Source organism: Aotus nancymaae, unplaced genomic scaffold (assembly GCF_030222135.1).
Source record: "Aotus nancymaae isolate 86718 unplaced genomic scaffold, 86718_ANA_hifiasm-v0.15.2.pri h1tg000025l, whole genome shotgun sequence".
Classification (NCBI taxonomy): domain Eukaryota; kingdom Metazoa; phylum Chordata; class Mammalia; order Primates; family Aotidae; genus Aotus; species Aotus nancymaae.
This window is the reverse complement of record NW_026988438.1, coordinates 36768052-36789482: the sequence shown is the minus strand read 5'-3', so window position 1 is coordinate 36789482 and position 21431 is coordinate 36768052. Positions and strand designations below refer to the sequence as shown.

The 21431-nt window shown below is 41.6% G+C and overlaps 1 protein-coding gene and 1 pseudogene across 1 annotated transcript in view; one reads left to right on the top strand and one right to left on the bottom strand.

Annotated features, from left to right (window-relative positions):
* The window catches only part of IGF2BP3 (insulin like growth factor 2 mRNA binding protein 3), a 157328-nt gene that overhangs the window by 128209 nt on the left and 7688 nt on the right, over positions 1–21431 (bottom strand). The window lies entirely within an intron of this gene.
* On the top strand, positions 10782–10838 carry LOC135276580 (U7 small nuclear RNA; annotated as a pseudogene).

Sequence of the window (21431 nt, the reverse complement as noted above, 5' to 3'; positions counted from 1 at the left end):
AAAGACCAGCCTTGGCAACAAAGTGGGACTCCATCTCTGCAAAAATTTTAAAAATTAGCTGGGCGCAGTGGCATATACCTGTGGTCCTAGCTACTCAGGAGGCTGAAAAGCAAGAGAATGCATTGAGCCCAGGAGTTTGAGGCTGCAGTGAGCTATGGTAATGCCACTGCATTCCAGTCCGGTAACAGAGACCTTGCCTCAAAATAAAATCAAAAGTGGCATGTTTAAACTCTGTCCGCTATAATGATAATGTAGGTTGTTATATCATGCCTATAATCAATGTGATTACACAACACACATTACCCCTATGAATTTAACATATAACCAACCAATCTGGTAGAGGATACAAGTCTCTCAAAGGCAGAGACTCTTGGTCTCCTTTCCAATGTTGATATAATTGGTCAACATGTTTAACATAAGCAAAGAAACTTGGGTGGGTGGGGGCGCCAATCACCAAAAACAGAAAACAAACAGCTCTCACCTTCGCATAATATCCATGCTCAAGAGTACCTAGAGCACATCTATCTGCCCTCAGGCTTTCTCTATACAGAACCACCAACATTTAAAATGGCCCTTTCCTCTCTGCCAAACCTCCTAGCTCTTTCTGGAAAGCTTTACAATTAGCCATTGAGAGCAGTGGCTTACACCTGTAATCTCAGCGCTTTGGGAGGCCAAGACAGGTGGATCACTTGAGGTCAGGAGTTCGAGACTAGCCAGGCCAACATGGTGAAGCTCCATCTCTACTAAAAATACAAAAAGTAGCCAGGCACGGTGGCATGCATCCTTAATCCCAGTTACTAAGAAGGCTGAGACAGAATTGCTTCAACCCGGGAGGCAGAGGTTGCAGTTAGCCGAGACTGTGCTACTGCACCCCAGTGTGGTCAACAGAGAGAGACTCTGTCTCAAAACAAAGCTTTATAAATCTGTTATCAGCAATCTGTATAGGGTATTACACTTTAGTGGGATGGGCCTTAACACCTTGTAAAAATGTTGAAATCAGTGTTTTGGAAATGCATAAGTTTTAAGAATGTGTTAAACAGTCGAGCACTTTAATAACTGCCTAAAGACAGACTAGTAGAAACAAGTGCAAACATAAGCGATCCAGACAGACTGTCCATTGGGGGAGTGGCACACCAGGACTCCAACACACCCCTAACCACCAGCCATCTGTCCACATATCAGGTCATATTTATTTTTACACAGGCTCTACTAGGGCTAGAGAAGGACCTAAGTCAAAGTTTTAGCTTTTTTCTAAGAGGTCCTACAACATACACATACACAAATTTAAGCCTACTTTACTGACGATTAAACCTTGAACACAAGAATACAGTATCAGTTACAAGCATTTGGGATTCTGAATCCCTTCTCTATAAGATTTATCTATTGGACATCATTTAAATAGTTATTTACTCCTATGTTTACAACTTTAGGTATGCTGGGACTAGGGTAGGCTTTAAATATAGAAAATAAGTAACTAAAAAATTAGTTGCAGAATCCTACAAGCAGAAAAGAATAGGAAATAATAAACTGAAAGTATTTTTTGGTCTACCATTTCAAGAGCCTGTAAAAGAGTCATGGCAGTTTTGAGACTGAATAAATAGCATCAAAACCACCAGATCTGATTTACTTCTAACAAGATACACATCTTAAGGTGGGAGGATCGCTTGAGGCCAGGAGTTTAAGACCAGCCTGGGCAATATGGTGAGACCACACCTCTACAAAAAATAAAGACACACACATTAAAATTCTGTAGATTCAGAAAAAAAAAGAAAAATTCTCACAGAACCTTAACTGCTCCAACCTCTTCCAGAAATTGCAAAGTACCTAATCAGAGTGTGAAAACTCAGTCCAGCTAAGCATTTAAAGTTAACGCCAATTATGACAGTTAAAAATATTATACTTGTATCATTCACATAAATCTGTTTTTAAATGGAATAAGATTACTATAAAACGTTAACTTTTCTCTTTTAAAACTGAAGTTAATGCTTTTTTTTTTTTTTTTTGAGATGGAGTCTCGCTCTCTCTCAGGCTGGAGTGCAGTGGCTCAATCTCGGCTCACTGAAATCTTCGCTTCCTGCATTCAAGCAATTCTCTGCCTCAGTCTCCCAAGTAGCTGGGATTACAGACACCCACCACCATGCCCGGCTAATTTCTGTATTTTTAGTAGAGACAGGGTTTCACCATCTTGGCCAGGCTGAGTCTTGAACTCCTGAACTCGTGATCCACCCACCTCAGCCTCCCAAAGTGCTGGGATTACAGGTGTGAGCCACCTCGCCTGGCGAAGTTAATGCTTTTTCTAACTCCCTAGCACCTGGGCATAATGGTTGTCATTGTCAGGGCTCAAAATATAAATTGAAAGAAAATGAAACTGCAAATAAGCAACAGAAGTGAAACGGCAAACTTCAACTTGAACGTTAAAATGTAATCCCTTAAAGCAGATCTATTATCAGTTGCGTATGGATTAATGGCACCTTATGTTTTATGCAAGGTCAATAATACAGAGTAACATTCCATTTTTGTGTTTTCTTCTTCTTCTTTTTTTTTTTTTTAAATAGAGTCTTGCTCTATCACCCAGGCTGGAGTATAGTAGCCTGATCTCGGCTCACTGCAACTACCACCTCCCAGGTTCAAGCAATTATTCTGCCTCAGCTTTCTGAGTAGCTTGGGATTACAGGCGCCCACTACCACGCCTGGCTAATTTTTGCATTTCAGTAGAGACAGGGTTTCGCCATGTTGGTCAAGTTGGTCTCCAACTCCCAACCTCAGGCGATCTGCCCACCTCGGCTTCCCAAACGGCTGGGATTACAGGCTTGAGCCACCAAGCCTGGCCTGTTTTCTTAATTTTTAAAATAACAAGAAATAACATATTAGACTTTGCTGAGACCAATCTCCAGATTTTAAGAAGTTATAGTTTCAATTTTAAGTTAAAAATATTCGTTTTAGATGTTATTTTACTAAAATGTCCATCTAGTCTTTTGATAAATTCAGAGATTTATGGTGGCAGTATGTAAACCAAATTAAAATGTACCATAAAACCAGGTAACTAGAATTTTAGGTTTAGTCAAACCATTTGGAAGCAGTTTAGTGAAACTTTAATAATTTAAATTATACTGTCATTAAATTAAAAACTTATTTTGAAAAAGTTAAATACTGAAACACCAATCGTCCATAACCAAAAGTAAAATGTATCAATCAGATCTACATATTTAAACAGTAATTTTTTTTTTTTTTTTAAGACAGAATTTTGCTCTGTCATCCAGGCTGGAGTGCAGTGGCAGAATCTCAGCTCACTGCAACCTCTACCTCCTGGGTTCAAGCAATTCTCCTGCCTCAGCCTCCTGAGTAGCTGGGAATACAGGTGTGTGCCACCATGCCTGGCTAATTTTTGTATTTTTTAGTACAGACAGGGTTTCACCATGTTGACTAGCCTGGCCAACATTTTGAAACCCCATCTCTACTAAAAACACAAAACTTGGGCTGAGCACGGTGGCTCACACTTATAATCCCAGCACTTTGGGAAGCCGAGGCAGGCACATCACAAGGTTAAGAGATCAAGATGAACACAGTGAAACCCCGTCTCTGCTAAAATACAAAAATTAGCTGGGTGTGGTGGCACACACCTGTAATCCCAGCTACTTGGGAGGCTAAGGCAGGAGAATCTCTTGAACCCGGAAGGCAGAGATTGCTGTGAGCCGAGATCCCGCCACTGCACAGTGAAACCCCGTCTCTGCTAAAATACAAAAATTAGCTGGGTGTGGTGGCACACACCTGTAATCCCAGCTACTTGGGAGGCTAAGGCAGGAGAATCTCTTGTACCCGGAAGGCAGAGATTGCTGTGAGCCGAGATCCCGCCACTGCACGGTGAAACCCCGTCTCTGCTAAAATACAAAAATTAGCTGGGTGTGGTGGCACACACCTGTAATCCCAGCTACTTGGGAGGCTAAGGCAGGAGAATCTCTTGAACCCGGAAGGCAGAGATTGCAGTAAGCCGAGATCCCGCCACTGCACTCCAGCCTGGGCTACAGAGTGAGACTCCATCTCGATAATAATAATAATAATAAGCAAAATTAAAAATAAAATATACAAGATTTTCTGGGCTAGGCGCAGTGGCTCATGCCTATAATAGTGTTTTGCGAGGCCAAGGTAGGGAATCACTTGAGGTCAGGAGTTCTAGATCAGCTTGACCAACAAGGTGAAACCCCATCTCTACTAAAAATACAAAATTAGCCAGCCATGGTGGTGCAAGCCTATAATCCCAGCTACTTGGGAGGCTGAGGCAGGAGAATTGCTTAAACCCAGGAGGTGGACTTTGCAGTGAGCTGAGATCATGCCATTGCACTCCAGCCTGGGCAACAAGAATGAAACTCTGTCTTGAGAGGAAAAAAAAAAAAAAAATTTCTGAAGAAATTTAAAACAAGTTTAAAAAAAGGACACCATTAGAATTAAATTTAGAGAACTGAACAAGTTCCAGTTAATACAATGTGTCATGCATATGCTATTTAAAAACACTGCTCTGAGGTTTTCAGAGGTTTGGGGTTTTATTCTTTTTTTATTTTTGGTTAAACATTGCACAACACATTTCTTTTTTCCATCCTAATTGATGATGGGGGTAAACCACATGCCGGAGTTTCCTGACAATCAGAATAGTCTTTAATAAGTACTAATAATGAAATCTAAGATATTACTAATATTCTATTAATGACAAAATGTTTAAATAGGTTATAATGTATTATTGGTCCACATATGGGTGAATATACTCTACTCCTAAATCAAGTCCACTACTTTAATAGTATTTTAACATACTACATATTACTGCAATTATTCCCCATCCCATCTTCCAAAGAACCTTTAAAATTGCTTCTTAGGCCAGGCACAGTGGCTCACATCTCTAATCCAGCCACTTTGGGAGGCCAAGGCGGCTGGATCACTTGAGGCCACGAGTTCAAGATCAGCCTGGCCATCATGGTGAAACCCCGTCTCTACTAAAAAATACAAAAATTAGCTCGGCATGGTGGTGGGTGCTGGTAATCCCAGCTACTTGGGAGGCTGAGACATGAAAATAGCTTGAATCTGGAAGGCAAAGGTTGCGGTGAGTGAGACTGCACTGCACTCCAGCCTGGGTGACAGAACAAGACTCTGTCTGAAAAAAATAAATAAATAAATAGCTTTTTAAAACAGTGAGGTAGTTGGGTTCAGTGGCTCATGCCTGTAATCCCAGCAATCTGAGAGGCCAAAGCAAGAGGATCATTTGAAGCCAGGAGTTGGGAGACCAGTCTCAGCAACAGAGTTTCCATCTCTACTAAACAATTAAAAAAGAAAACAATTAACCAGGTGTGGTCTCAGCTCCTCAGGAGGTTGAGGTGAAAGGATCACTTCAGCCCAGGATTTAGAGGCTGCACTGAGCTATGACCACACCACTACATTCCAGCCTGGGAGACAGAGTGAGACCCTGTCTCTAAAAAACAACAATAAATAAAACAGAACAGTAAAGTGTGGAGCTACGTCGTATTTTTTCTAAAAAGCATACATTCATAGATGCTCACATATACATATAAATGTTTCCTAAAGGAACATAATAAACTGCACAGTGGTTGCATTTGAGGAAGGAGAAAAATGAATTATCATTTAAATTTTGCCATGTGCATTATTTTTCTAAAATCTTCCAAGCTTCTTAATTAATTTAGAAAAAAACTACTTTTACTTAGTTCCTGTGGATGTTTTGTATATATACTGTATAACTCAAGAAAATACCTTAGGATTGCATTAGATTTGTTTTGGTATGTACATTATTCATCAAGAGACCTAAGAATAAATAGGAACACTGAAGAAGTGTATAACAATGCTTTACCGATATTATTGTTAAAGACAGTGCATCAAAATGCAATAGACTGGGGAAAAATGCATGATCATGAGCTAAAGTTAGACTAGTATAGAAAATAATAACTTGCAGGTGATTAACAATTACCATAAGTGACATATACAACATATGATAATTATGTTTAAGTACAGAGGGCAGTATCTGAATTTAAGACAATGCATCAGGCATATGAATAATGATCTTATTTTCACTAGTTTTAAGATATCCCCAGAAAAGTATTAGATTTAGTACATTTAGGTAGATAAGTCTGTAATAAGTACAAAGCTGCTCATCTAAAATGAAGCACAAAACAAATTAAAAGTAAAAGAAAAAGTAAATGAAGCACAAGCAAAGACTTCATCTAATATTTTGGACATTAGATGATCATAATAATCTTTCCATCTGTGCTGAATCACTGCCTTCAGAATACCACCACCATGTTAATAAACTTTAAAAACCTCACTTCCACAGTCTGAGCAATAAAATAATGACTGTAACATGTTACATCTATGCAATAAGAATCCATTAGTCTATATTAAGATCAACAAAGTAAACTGGGGAGAAAGTTTATTCCAAATAAGAATAAGTGTAGATGCCCAGCACAGTGGCTCACACCTGTAAATCCTAGCTCTTTGGGAGACTGAGGTGGGTGGATTACCTGAGGTCAGGAGTTCAAGACCACCCTGGCTAACGTGGCAAAACCTCGTCTCTATAAAAATACAAAAAGTTAGCCAGGCATGGCAGCAGGCACCTGTAATCCCAGCTCTTCAGGAAGCAGGAGAATCACTTGAGCCCAGGAGGCAGAGGTGGCAGTGAGCTGAGATCGCACCACTGCACTGCTGCCTGTGCGACGGAGCAAGACTCCATCTCAAAAACAATAAAACACGAATAATAAATGTAGAAAAAATAAACAGAAGTAGAAAGCCACCATTTGACAGCCACTATAGTAGCAATAACAGTTGCTGACATGAATCATCAATGGGTGCTAAAATTAGTCAAAGTATTATGAGAGACAGAATTTTTACACTGTCTCAAAATATCTCCCCACAAGGTTCTTATTACAAAGGAAAACCAAAGTAACTTCACCCTGAAGAAGCATGGCAGTCACTACCTTAATCAACTGATCAAAGTTACCATCACTACTGAAACAAAAGTCAACAAACACCACGTGCCTCCAGATGAGATACACTGAAAGCAATATCACTTCTGAGGAATTTCATCCAAAATGCCTCACCTGGTGACTCGCGCCTGTAATCATAGTGCTCTGGGAGGCTGAGGCAGGCAGATCACTTGAGGTCAGGAGTTCGAGACCAGCCTGGCCAACATGGTGAAACCTCATAGCTACTAAAAATACAAAAAATTAGTTGGGCGTGATGGCGGGCTCCTGTAATCTCAGCTACTTGGGAGGCTGGGAGGCTGAGACAGAAGAATCGCTTGAACCCGGGAGGCAGAGGTTGCAGTGAGCTGAGATCAGGCCCCCACACTCCAGCCTGGGCAACAGAGCGAGACTCCATCTCTCTCTCACACACAGTCTCACCTGATATTAACCATGAGAGATATCAGACAAATCCAACTCACACTGAGGGGCATTCCACAAGCCTATCCTCCTCAAAAGCAGGAAAGTCATTAAAAACAAATAAAGGGCTGGACGCAGTGGCTCATGCCTATAATCTCAGCACTTTAGGAGGCCGAGGTGAGTGAATCACAAAGTCAAGAGATCGAGACCATCCTGGCCACATGGTGAAACCCTCTCTCTACTAAAAATACAAAAATTAGCTGGACGTGGTGGCGCGTGCCAGTAGTCCCAGCTACTCGGGAGGCTGAGGCAGGAGAATCGCTTGAACCCGGGAGGCGGAGGTTGTAGTGAGCTGAGATAGCACTACTACATTCCAGTCTGGGTGGCAGAGTAAGACTCCGTCTCAAACAAAAACAAAAAACAAATGAAGGATTACAGGTGGCTCATGCCTGTAATCCCAGCACTCTGGGAGGCCAAAGCGGGTAGATTACTTGATGCCAGGAGTTCAAGACTAGCCTGGCCAACATGGTGAAATCCCATCTCTACTAACAATACAAAAATATTAGCCAGCCACAGTGTGTGTGCCTGTAATCTCAGCTACTCAGGAGGCTGAGGAGTGGGAATTGCTTGAAACTGGGTGTGGAGGTTGCAATTAGCCAAGACTGTACCACTGTACTCCAGCCTAGGTGACAGAGCAAAACTCTCTTGAAAAACAAAAACAAAAAACAAATGAAGACCAGGGAACTGTCCCAGATTAAAAGAGCAAACAGGCTGGGGATAGGGACTCAAGCCAGCAATCTCAGCACTTGGGGAGGCTGGGATTTGGCAGGCAGACCCACCTAAGCTCAGGGTTCGAGACCAATCTGGGCAAAACAGTGAGATCCTGTTTCTACAAATAGAATTTAAAAATCAGCCAGGTATAGTGGTACGTGCCTGTAGTCTCAGCTACTCAGGAGGCTGCAGTGGGAGGATCCCTTGAATCCAGGAGTTCAAAACTACAGTGAGCCATGGTCATAGCACTGCTCTCCAGCCTGAGTGACAGAGCAAGATTCTGTCTCAAAAATAAAAATAAAAAAAGACAAGAACCTATCCGGTGATAAAAGTCAGCTAGTTATTTTCTACATTTAACATTTACCCAGGCCATGGAAAGCTGTCTGAAATATGTCAGAGGCTGGACTCTCCATTTGGTCATCCTTAAAAATACAATAAGTGACCACAAGGTTCCAGCCTCAAAATGTAAACTGTCAAAAGAAATGTTGATGGGGTCCCGAAATTCTAATTAGATTTTGTTAAAGTTTGAGGAATCAAAGAAGAAAACAAATGCTGTTCATTTCCTTAGGCATGACCTGGTGTCAACATGTAAGGTTCACTTCGGTTTGAGGAACCTAAGCGTAGATGCCCCAATGTCCAAGTTCATTTCATCTTGCTTATGTGTAGTTGTTTTCAGCAGTCATTAACTATTTGTCCTAAATGTTTTATCTTTTTAAAAATACAATTTAGAGACAGAATCTCACTCTATCACCCAAGGTGGAGGGTAGTGGCACAATCACAGCTCACTGCAGCTCACCGGGCTCAAGCAATCCTCCCACCTCAGCCTGCCAAGTAGCTGGCACTACAGGTATGCACCATCACACTTGGCTAATGTTTTATTTTTTTGTAGAGATGGGATCTTACTATTTTGCCCAGGCTGGTCTTTTTTTTTGTTTGTTTGTTTTGAGGTGGAGTTCTGTTCTATCACCCAGGCTAGAATGCAGTGGCCTGATCTCGGCTCAGTGCAGCATCCCCCTCCCGGGTTCAAATGATCTCATGCCTCAATCTCCTGAGTAGCTGGGTTCACAGGCACACACCACCACACCCAGCTAATTGTTTTGTGTCTTTAGTAGAGATGGGGTTTCATCATGTTGGCCAGGCTGGTCTTAAACTCTTGACCTCAAGTAATCTGCCTGCCTTGGACTCCCAAAGTGCTGGAATTACAGACATGAGCCACTGCACCTGGCTACCCAGGCTGGTCTTGAACTCCTAGGCTCAAACAATCCTCTAGGCTGCAGTTTCCCAAAGAGCTGGGATTATAAGTGTGATACATCAGACCTAGCAATATTTTATCTTTCATACACCTAGATTTTTCTTCTTTTTGTTTAGAATTTCTGATATTTTTTCATTTGCTTCTCTTCTTCCTATACCTGTTTATTAGCTTTTTTTTTTTCAAACTGACTTCCCTATTGAGGCTAATATATGCCATGGAATTGCATAAAATCCTCACTTGCTTTTGCTATGATGTAAATACATATTCACAAAGAATACCTGATCCAATTTTTTTTCCTTTTTTGGGGGGGGGTAGGGAATCTCACTGTGTCACCCTGGCTGGAGTGCAGTGGCACTGGGTCACTGTAACCTCCACCTCCCAGGCTCAAGAGATTCTTGTGCCTCAGCATCCTGAGTAGTTGGGATCACAGGCATACACAACCACATCCGGCTCATTTTTTGTACTTTTAGTAGAGATGGAGTTTCACTATGTCGGCCAGGCTGGTCTCGAACTCCTGGCCTCCAGTGATCCACCGACCTCAGCCTCCCAAAGTTCTGGGATTACAGGCGCAAGCCATCACACCCAGCCACCTGATCCAATTTTAAACCACACATCAGAGTGGAGCAGCCATTCTCAAAGTATGGTATAATGAATCCCTGACACACTTTCAGGAGGCTCAAGAAGTTAAGACTATCTTCCTAATAACACCAAGATGTTATTTGCCTTTTCTGCTGTGTTGTGTTTGCACTGATAGAATAAAATCAACGATGAGCAAAGCTTCTGGTCCTTAGCATGAAGCAACACAGTGGCACTGAACTGTACTAGTAGTCACGGTATTCTTCTCGGGCACTTGCAGTGAAGAATTATGCCAACTTTTTTAAAAAGTCCTAATCTCAACCCTAGAGTATACATCCTTTTACAATGTGTATAAAGAAAGGGAAGTATGCGTAAAGCACTTCTGCTACCTATAGTGGCTGTCTGGACAAAAAGCACTGTGCAGTTGTTTGAGTTGCAAGACAACCAGTCAAGCACCATCTCTACCTGAAGTTAACTACATACAGGCAAAATGTAGTTACTTAAAAGCTTGAGTATCTGGGCAGTTATTTTCTCAAAAAAGGAATAAAATGAGTCTGTCACTTCAGGTAAAACTATTTTCCTGAAGTATTTGTTGCCAAGTGACTAAATTTGAACTTTTCAGTAAAAACTAGTATTTTCAGAAACTTCTATTACCAATGAGCTTTGACAGCTTCCCAATTCTTGTGGATCAAGATTCTTTCAAAGAACAAGAGAATCAATGGATTCTTTTTTTGTAACAAGTACAAGAAAAATTCACTGATATGATTTCAGATTCCACACTGCAACTAGCCTTTTAAAAAGCTACCACTTGGTGTTACAGCTCTTTTAGAATTTGTCTAGCAGGTGGTTTTCCAGTGTTCACCAGTAAGACTCTAACCCCGTCCCCCGCCAAAAAAAGCTACCACTTGTGGGCTGGGCACGGTGGCTCACACCTATAATACCAACACTTTGGGAGGCCAAGGCAGGCAGATCACAAGGTCAGGAGTTTGACACCAGCCTGGCCAACATAGTGAAACCCCATCTCTACTAAAAATACAAAAAAATTAGCCAAATGTGATGACTGACATTTATAATCCCAGCTACTGGCTGAGGCAAGAGAATCCTTGAACCCAGGAGGCGGAGGTTGCAGTAAGCCATGATCACACCACTGCACTCCAGCCCTGGCAACAGTGCAAGACTCCATCTCCAAAAAAAACAAAACATGGGTTCACCAGGTACGGTGGCTCATGCCTGTAATCCCAGCACTTTGGGAGGCCAAGGCGGGCCGATCACTTGAGGTCAGGAGCTCAAGACCAGCCTGGGCAACATGGTGAAACCCCGTCTCTACTAAAAATACAAAAATCAGCTGGGTATGGTGGCACCCACCTGTAATCCCAGCTGCTCAGGAGGCTGAGGCACGAGAATCACTTGAACCCAGCAGGCGGAGGTTGCAGTGAGCCAATATCATGCCACTGCACTCCCTCCTGGCAACAGAGTGAGACTCCGTATCAAACAAAACAAACAACAACAAAAAACAAATAAATATGTGTTTTTGCCGTGTTTCCTAAAATGGTCTCCCAAAGTGTTAGAACTACAAGCCTGAGCCAAGCATCCTGGCCTTAAAGCACTTTTAACAAAAAGGAAAAAGAAGGGACTCCTGGTATTATCTTCCTTTACAAAAACTTCCCTTCTACAACTCAAAGATAGGCAACTGAAAGATGTCCCTCACAGTAAAATTAGAGCTAGGGATCTTTTCTGCTTCAAAAGTAGATAATGGTGTGAGTTTCAGATTATCTGTAAGATACCTGTTAAAATGTGACGTGTAATATAGTACAATCTTAGAATTTTAGGGACTCGCACCTACTAGAGACTCTTTTTTATCAATTCCTACTTGGTGATTTGGATGGAGCTCTTTTACAAGATTGCTGATTAAAACTGTGCTTACATATTGCACAAAGCCATGAAGACTGGGTTGTTTTCCATGACACTTAGTTGAAGGGTATTCTCATTTTAAGTTCTAATAGATACTGCAATAGTGTGCTAAGAAGTCTCTGCCAATTTGCTCTCTAGCTATGTGAGTGGCCATGCCTCCACAACCTTGCCAATACCAGATACTGCCAATCTTATTCATTTTTCCCCAACTTCATAGGCAGAAAATGATGTCATTATAGTTGAAACTTCCCTAATAACTAGTTAGATGGGGTTTATTTTTTTTGGAAACAGGATCTCACGGCATCGCCCAGTCTGGAGTGCAGTGGTGCAAACCTGGGCTCAAGCCATGCCCCCGCCTCAGCCCCCCAGTTAGCTGGGACTACAAGCACTCACCACCATGCCTGGCTAATTTTTTGTATTTTTCGCAGAGACAGTGTTTCGTCATGTTGACCAGGCTGGTCTCAAACTCCTAAGCTCAAGCAATTCACCTACCTCGGCCTCCCCAAGTACTGGGATTATAGGCATGAACCACCGTGCCCAGTCTAGATTGGTTATCTTTTTGTACATAGATTGACCTTTTAGCTATCCCCTTCTAAACTGCCACTTCTTAGCCTTTGTCCATTTTTGAACTGTGTCTACCTCCTTGAAATTAGGAATTCAACTCCTAGTCTATTATTTAAGTATGATCTCCCTTGTTTAACATAATTTCATAACTAAACACATTTTGGGGATTGTAAGATCCATACACCTAGATATAAAGCACCAATTCTTAATTTATTCACAGTACATAACCCATATTTTACAAAGAAATGTAAAATATTCCTATGACTCTGTATATATGAAACAAACCATACACCATAGAATCATGCAGGAATACACACATCCATCCCTCATTTACCATTGCCACATGGTAAATACAAACTTATTACTGAGACAGTATCACTTTAGTACCAGATAATCCAACAAGTCCTTTATACACATTATCATTTAATTCCCAACAACCGTCTGCAATAGGTTTTATTACCCTCATTTACAGATTTTAGAAACAGAAATGCTCAGAGTTTAATCAGTTTGCACAAGACCACAGGGCTAAGCAAAGGTTCCTGCTAAGGTCGGTGTAGTTCCAATCAAGATGCCACTGGCCCACCCTACCAGCTGTACTGCCGTTCCCAACTTTAGGCAGTAGTATGTGCACACAGAAGTGCCTATCACATTTTTCTCCAAAGGTTTGTTACATCACTTGGGATGCCTTTAACAAAACTCAAATAATACAAGGAGCTTTAACCAGCACCGTTGATGACTGTCTTGCCACAGTCAATCTTAAAAAATAACATGGACTCAGTCAACCTTATTGTAAGATTCTTAGTCCTGTATCACAATTTGCCTTAATTACCCTGACAGAGGATACCCTAAGAACAGCTGTGAACTCCATGAAATGTTTTGGAAGCATAGCCAGTCCCATGCCTATGAAGTACTTAAGAGGCAAAAAAAAGTTCAATGGGATCTCTGGTGAGCAGATTCCAAAATTAACCTAGGTATCAAGTCTTCCATGATAATCCCAAACCAGCATTTGCTAAATGGCATCAACTAAACTACTTAGCTCCTAAAGTTAAACACATGAAGAATGAGAATAATACAGTCACTCCATCATACATCCAGGCTGCTCTAGCTGCCCTCTCCACTCAGCCTCAATCACCACCCTGCCTCACACTCCAGCCTCTTTAATCTCAAACAGCTTGTAGTTCCCACACACACCCCAGGATGTTTCACACTTACTTGACGTGGCTCCTGCTGTCCCTTCTGCCTCTTCCCTCCTGGCACACATGCTTATTAGCCTCTGCCTATTTTCACATCACTCTCTGAATGTATTCCTCACTGATAACACCCAGGCTAAACTTAATAATGCTTCCTCCTCCTATGTTTCTGTGGTATCTCACATATACCCTATGGCGTATTTACAACTTCTCTTTATTTGCAGAGATCTTAACCCACCTTTAGGATCACTGCCACAGTGAGCCACCATTGCTGTTGACAAGAACGTCACCCAGGAATTTAGACAGAAAAAAATGAAAGCCACTGTACTCCATGACTTTATTCAGGACAAAGGTCTTACTCTTCTTTCTAGCCCCTGAAACCTAGCACAGAATCAACTATGAGCACAGGTGCTTGATCTATGATTGTTAAACTAAAAATTTATATAAGGAATGAATTCATTTCTGAAACTCAAAAAATGCAAAAATAGGTAAACTAGCACACAAGAAATATAGAAACTAAAAATTTCAACTGCACTTAACTCTCCAAAGAAAAAGCAAGAGCTTCTCCATTTTTTGCAAAGCTGGAGGAAAAAAAAAAAGGACAACTGGGGAGTGCTCAGTCACTTTTCAACCAGTATTTTTCTTGTTTTTTAACCACTATTACCACAGGTTCTCTTAACTACATTCTCTCATTGTCTGCCCTGTTAGCACCAGAAACTAAGTAGTACCTTCTTTTGGAAGCTAATTCTTAATCAAATTCCTGCTCAAAATGCGGACCTTCTTCCACTGCAACAAACTACTGTTAGTTTCTGAGGTACAATGCAAAATTTAAGGTGCTAAGTAAGAGAAAGCCTGAGTCCTAGACATCTTTTTTCCAGGTGCAGTGGATCACGCCTGTAATCCCAGCACTTTGGGAGGCCAAGGCGGGTAGATCACAAGGTCAGGAGTTCCAGACCAGCCTGGCCAAGATGGTGAAACCCTGCCTCTACTAAAAATACAAAAATTAGTCAGGCATGGTGGCAGATGCCTGTAATCTCAGGTATTCATGAGGCTGAGGCAGAGAATTGCTTGAACCCAAGAGGCCAGGGTTGTAGCGAGCCAAGATCGCATGACTGCACTCCAGCCTGGGTGGCAGAGCGAGACTCCATCTCAAAAAATAAATAAAAATAACTTAATATTTACACATCTTTTAACCTAATTTTTACATACAAGGGGCACAAATGAAATGGGCAAAGATTTGTCAGAGTTCGCACATCCATGATAGAAGAGTATGTTCCTACAATTATATAGTCCTCCATGTTTGATGAGACAGTTCTTAATCAAACGGTCTCACTGCACATTTCATTAAAAGAAGCTCGGCTGGTCGCAGTGGCTCTCACCTGTAATCTCATCACTTTGGGAGGCCGAGGTGGGAGGATCATAAGGTCAGGAGTTCGAGACCATCCTGGCCATTATGGTGAAATCCGGTCTCTACTAAAAATACAAAAAAACTTAGCAGGGCATGGTGGTGGGTACCTGTAGTCCCAGCTACTTGGAAGGCTGAGGCAGGAGAATCGCTTGAACTAGTGAGGCAGAGATTGCAGTGGGCCAAGATCGCACCACTGCACTCCAGCCTGGGTGACAAAGCAAGGAAAAAAGAAAAAATTCTTTATTGTCAAAATTATAACTAATTATGGCAACATAAAATATTTAGTTTTGAGTTATGCAGAGTGCTTTCAAATGTAAATGTCCACATCTTTTGACATACCAATTCTCAGTTTAGGAATTTATGTTATAAAAATTCTCAACCAAGAGCTGGGCGAGGTGGCTTACGCAGGTAATGCCAGCACTTTGGGAGGCTAAGGCAGGCAGATCACTTGAGGTCAGGAGTTCGAGACCAGCCTGGCCAACATGTTGAAACTCCCTTTCTACCAAAAAATACAAAACTTAGCCAGGTGTGGTGGCACACACCTGTAATCCCAGTTGCTCAGGAGACTGAAGCATGAGAATCCCTTGAACCCAACAGGCAGAGGCTGCAGTGAGCAGAGATTGCTCCACTGCGCTCCAGCCTGGACGAGAACAAGACCTTGTCTCAAATAAAAAGAAAAGAAAAGAAAAACCAGAACATTTAAAATCTTCTCAACCAGGAGTCTGGTGGCATACACATAGGTATACTTGAATAACTATGAAAAGGATGGCTAAATTATTGCACACCTATGCTAAACAATGCATCTATTGGTTAAAAAAGAGAACTATTTGTACCTACACTGAAGATTCTTCAGGATATATCATTTAGTAAAAGAAAAATTAGAAACAGCATTATTTGATTATTTTATTCAAAAATGTATGTAGATACATGCATAGAGCTCCTAAAAATATACCTAGCAACAAGTGGTAAGCCCTGGGAACTACTAGAGAGAGAACTGAAAAACATTTTTCACATTTTACTTCATGTATTTTGAATTAATCTGAATGTGCACATATGTAAAAATTATCAATCTATTTAATATTTACATACTCTGTTGTATCTATGTTGTATCTTAAGAAAAAAGGTAATACATTCTCATTGTAAATTAAAAACACACCCCCCACAGATTACTTAAGTGAGTCCACATCCCAAAAGAGAACAAAGATCTTTCATGTTTCTGTTATCACCATCACATCTAATCTACATCCACCCAGCTTTCCCGTCTGAATTTCAAGGAGAAAAATACAACGGCTTCCACTGGAATGACTGCTGGGTAACGCTGTGTTCATTCTTTACATACACTGTCCAGCAGGATCCTATGAAGCATCATTTCCATTCTAACCTCCCCAGACCTCAAATTCCTCATCTTTTAACTATATCATGTATTTAGTAAGTGGAGCTAGCAGTCAAACCCAGATGTAGATTTCCTATCCCACATCCTCCTGGCTTTTCCCTTCAGTTCAACAAGGACACATAAGGCAAGCAATGAGGCTCCTTATCAAGAGGTTTCAGCACAGTTTCTCCTTCCTACTCTCCTGATCTGCAGTATCTTAAGTTCAAGACTTTTTTTTGGCAAGTTAGGGTCTTACCAAACTTGGTAACAAGCTGAGAAAGACAGACACCATGGACTCCACTCCAGACACCTCTACCTCTTCCAATCTAAGAACACATCCCCAGGAACCACAATCAGCCTCCTGAGACAAAGCCGTGACACCTACCTCTCCATGCCCTCTTCTCTAACCTCCTATCTCCTCTCCAACTTCTCTGCAATCCACTTATATTAAGATGAAGCCACTAAAAAATACATTTAAACAAAAAAAGTCTCATTTTTCTGTCTTAAAACAGGATCTCCAAATGTTTTTATTCTATAATAAGTCTCAGAGTTGAGAATACCTATATACTGGTCTTTTTCCTAAAGAGAGAAGATAAATCAACCCTTCAAAGAAGCCAAACAAGATTTCTGTACTTAGAAAAGGCAAGAACAGGACATCTCTGCTCTGACTTGTCACTGCAAACATGATTAGGCTCCTGTGCAAGCTACTTTGAGAATTTGGACAACTTAAATGGGAGGGATGAAGTCAGGCAGAGTTGAAGCACCTGGAAATTGGTGCCTGCAATTTTTTTTTTTAGATGGGATTTCACTCTTGTTGTCCAGGCTGGAGTTGCAATGGCACGATCTCGGCTCACGGCAACCTCAGCCTCCTAGGTTCAAGCGATTCTCCTGCCTCAGCTTCCAGAATAGCTGAGATTACAAGCATGTACCACCACGCCTGGCTAATTTTTTTATTTTATTTTTATTTTTAGTAGACACAGGGTTTCTCCATGTTGGTCAGGCTGGTCTCAAACTCCTGACCTCAGGTGATCTGCCCACCTTGGCCTCCCAAAGTGTCGGGATTGTAAATGTCAGCCACCCCTCCCAGCGGGTTCCCATGATTATCTGGAGGGCCTTGGGCAGCTTGCTTCTCCCAGGGTTCTATGAAGAATCCTTTGGTAAAGCATCTATTGTGCTATCTAATTTTTATTAGTTTTCCTTTCTTATAATATTTAAATACATTCTGGAAGTAGTACTCTATTGATCAAAGGACTTGCGTAGACAGCAGAAAAATCTTGAAAGGAGTTATTCAGAACAAGTCACCTATCTCAAAATCTACTGATCTAACATATTACCCAGTTTTTGATTAATACTTTTAAGCCGGGCGCGGTGGCTCACGCTTGTAATTCCAGCACTTTGGGAGGCCGAGGCGGGTGGATCACAAGGTCAAGAGATCGAGACCATCCTGGTCAACATGGTGAAACCACATCTCTACTAAAAATACAAAAAATTAGCTGGGCATGGTGGCGTGTGCCTGTAATCCCAGCTACTCAGGAGGCTGAGGCAGGAGAATTGCCTGAACCCAGGAGGCGGAGGTTGCAGTGAGCCAAGATCGCGCCATTGCACTCCAGCCTGGGTAACAAGAGCGAAACTCCGTCTCAAAAAAAAAAAAAAAAAAAACTTTTGGTCACTATTGTGACCAAAGACAGGATTCATAATTTGGAAAGCATGCTACTTTACCAAGGACCAGATTTTTTTTAATGTAAAAATGAGGGAATTCAGGTTCTTCCAAAAGATTTCTTGTAATTTGTTTTTCGTTTTTGTTTTTATTGAGATGGAGTTTTTCTCTTGTCACCCAGGTAGGCATGATCTTGGCTCACTACAATCTCCATTTCCCAGGTCCAAGCTATTCTTCTGCCTCAGCCTCCCAAATAGCTGGGATTACAGGCTCCACTACACCCAGCTAATTTTTGCATTTTTTTTTTTTTTAGCAGAGACAGGGTTTCACCATGTTGGCCAGGCTGGTCTCGAACTCCTTACTTCAGGTGATCCACCTGCCTCAGCCTCCCAAAGTGCTGGGATTACAGGCATGAGCCACTGCGCCTGGCAGATTTCTTGTATTTCTTTTAGGAAAACTTTTATGAACAAAACGGAAGGGCTGGGTGCAGTGGCTCACTGCTGTAATCCCAGCACTTTGGGAGGCCAAGGTGGGCAGATCACGACGTCAGGAGTTTAAGACTAGCCTGGCCAACATGGTGAAACCCCATCTCTACTAAAATTACAAAAATTAGCCGGGCGTGGTGGTACACACCTGTAATCCCAGCTACTCAGGAGGCTGAAGCTGGAGAATCACTTGAACCTGGGAGGCAGAGGTTGCAGTGAGCCAAGATTACATCATTACAATCCAGCCTGGGCAATAGAGACTCCGACTCAAAAAAGAAGAACTGGACTCAGTCTACACTCCTTTGGAAACTAAGATAGGTTCAGATAATTTCCCAAATGTTATGTAGCAAGAAAGCAGAATGAGTTTGTAAGAAAGTGAAGGCCAGGCATAGTGGTTCACACCTGTAATCCCAGTACTTTGGGAGGCCGAGGTGGGAAGACTGCTTGAGCCAAGCAGTTCAAGACTAACTGGAGCAACACCGCAAGACCTTAGCTCTACTGAAAATTTTTAAAAAATTAGCCAGGCATGGTGGTGTGTGCCTGTAAGTGCCTGTAGTCTATAGCTGTGATCACTGCACCCCAGCCTGGGCAACAGAGCGAGACCCTGTCTCAAAAAAAAAGTGAACTCAACTTACCAGAAATATTAAAAGGTGCATGAGTAGATCAACTGGCTAGTCACAGTGGCTCACACCTGTAATCCAAGCACTCTGGGAGGCTAAGGTAGGCAGATTACCTGAAGTGAGGACTTTTGAGACCAGCCTGGCCAACATGGTGAAACCCTGTTTCTACTAAAAATACAAAAATTAGCTGGACATGGTGGTGGGCACCTATAATCCCATCTACCGGGGAGGCTGAGGAAGCAGAATCACTTGAACCCAGGAGGCGAAGGCTGCAGGTGAGGTGAGATTGCCATTTCACTCCAACCTGAGTGACAAAAGTGAAACTGTCTAAAAAAAAAAAAAATGCTGAGCATGATGGCTTCATGCCTGTAATCCCAGCACTTTGGGAGGCTGAGGCAGGTGGATCACCTGAGGTCGGGAGTTCAAGACCAGCCTGACCAACATGGAGAAACCCCATCTCTACTAAAAATACAAAATTAGCCAGGTGTGGTGGGTGCATGCCCGTAATCCCAGCTATTCAGGAGGCTGAGACAGGAGAATCGCTTGAATCTGGAGGCAGAGGTTTCGGTGAGCCAAGATCTTGCCATTGCACTCTAGTCTGGGCAACAAAAGCAAAACTCTGTCTCAAAAAAAAAAATTTATATCAATTGTCATTTGTCATTAATAAGCCTTGTCCACTGAGTCAGAGGATCTACTAAGGAGATTTTTCCATCTCTAACAGATATCTAAGTACTCAGATATTTCTAGAAACTAAGAAAATGAACAAACATTGAACAAATGAATTCTGGAACAAAGGTTATATTCCAGGTTGCTCCAAAATTCGTAAATCTTTCTCCTATTTACAGCAGATGCAGAAGGCTGAGATTTAACACCACCTCCAGTTACTTATTCATCCATCTAAATCACTCTCAGTGGTATTCTACACAGCTGATTACACCCTCCGTCTCCACAGGCTTTCTTCATTTACCACCCAGAAACAGTTTGCCCTGATTACTTTCTTCTACTTTACTGTCTTTCCTCACCCTCCTTTGCTGGTCTCTCCTTCATCCTAGAGCCATAGGCTCTGTCCCTTGCTGACCTTGGCCAATTCCACGGTTTCAAATGCCATAAGCTAATGAAGCCTCTAAATGTCACTTCTATGTCCTATCTCCCCCTGAGGTCCAGATTGATAAATCTGCGTACTAACCTTCTTCACTTAAATTTCTCATAAGTATTAGAAACATCTTATCAAAAGCAAAGTTCTTGATTTCTACCCAAGAATCTGCTCCTCTCCCAATATTCTCCATTTTGGTAAATGGCACAATCTTACACCCAGTTGCTCTGGCTAAAAAATTTTGTCATTCTTCACTTTTCTCATAGTCCTCAGCTAATCCATCAACAAATCCTGTTGGCTGTTCCTTATGGCTATATAGAGAACAGCCAATACTCATTACCTCCAAAGCTAATACCATCATCTCCAACCAGGATATTACAATGGTACTAAATGCAATTTTCAGGTATTTTCTGTATTTTGAAGCATTTTGAAACCACTACTCCACCCTTCCTTCAATTTGTGGAAGATGACATACAAAGACAGCCACCATCAATTCCTCCCTCTTGGTACATGTGTGCCACTCTACCGTCTAAAGATGGAGTCTATTTCCGTATCTCCCCTGACTCTGAGCTGGCTTGATGACTTCCCTTAATTAACAGAATGGGACGGAAGTAACAATGTGCCAATTCTGAACCCAGCCTTTAAGAAGACTAGCAGCTTCCACGTTCACTTAGGGTAAAATCAGTCAACTATCATGAAGAAACATTCCAGCTTCTTCTTAACAGTAAGATACCATTTGAAGAAAGGTTACAAGGATAGCCAGTTATATCAGCAAAGCTTCCCTTGTCCTTTTAGCCCAGTTTAGTAACAGACCCATGTAAAATACATGAGTGACACATGTAAATCAGAAACAACCACCTAACAGACATATAGTGATGAGAAAGAATAAGTTGTTTGAGTCACTAAGTTTTGGGGTGGTCTATTATGCAGCAATAGATAACTGATATAACATGACCACAACAGAATCAGCTCCCTAAACAACTAATGATAATGCAGTAAGATCAGACATTCTAAAGACTTAGGCCCCTATCAGCTTATAGTTCTACTAGATTCCTCTAAGAATACTTCTACAACATCTTTATTTCCTAATCAAGTTAAATGGTCTCAAGATAATTCTCTAAAATATCTATTATTTATGTACTATGAATTTCCCTTCAGG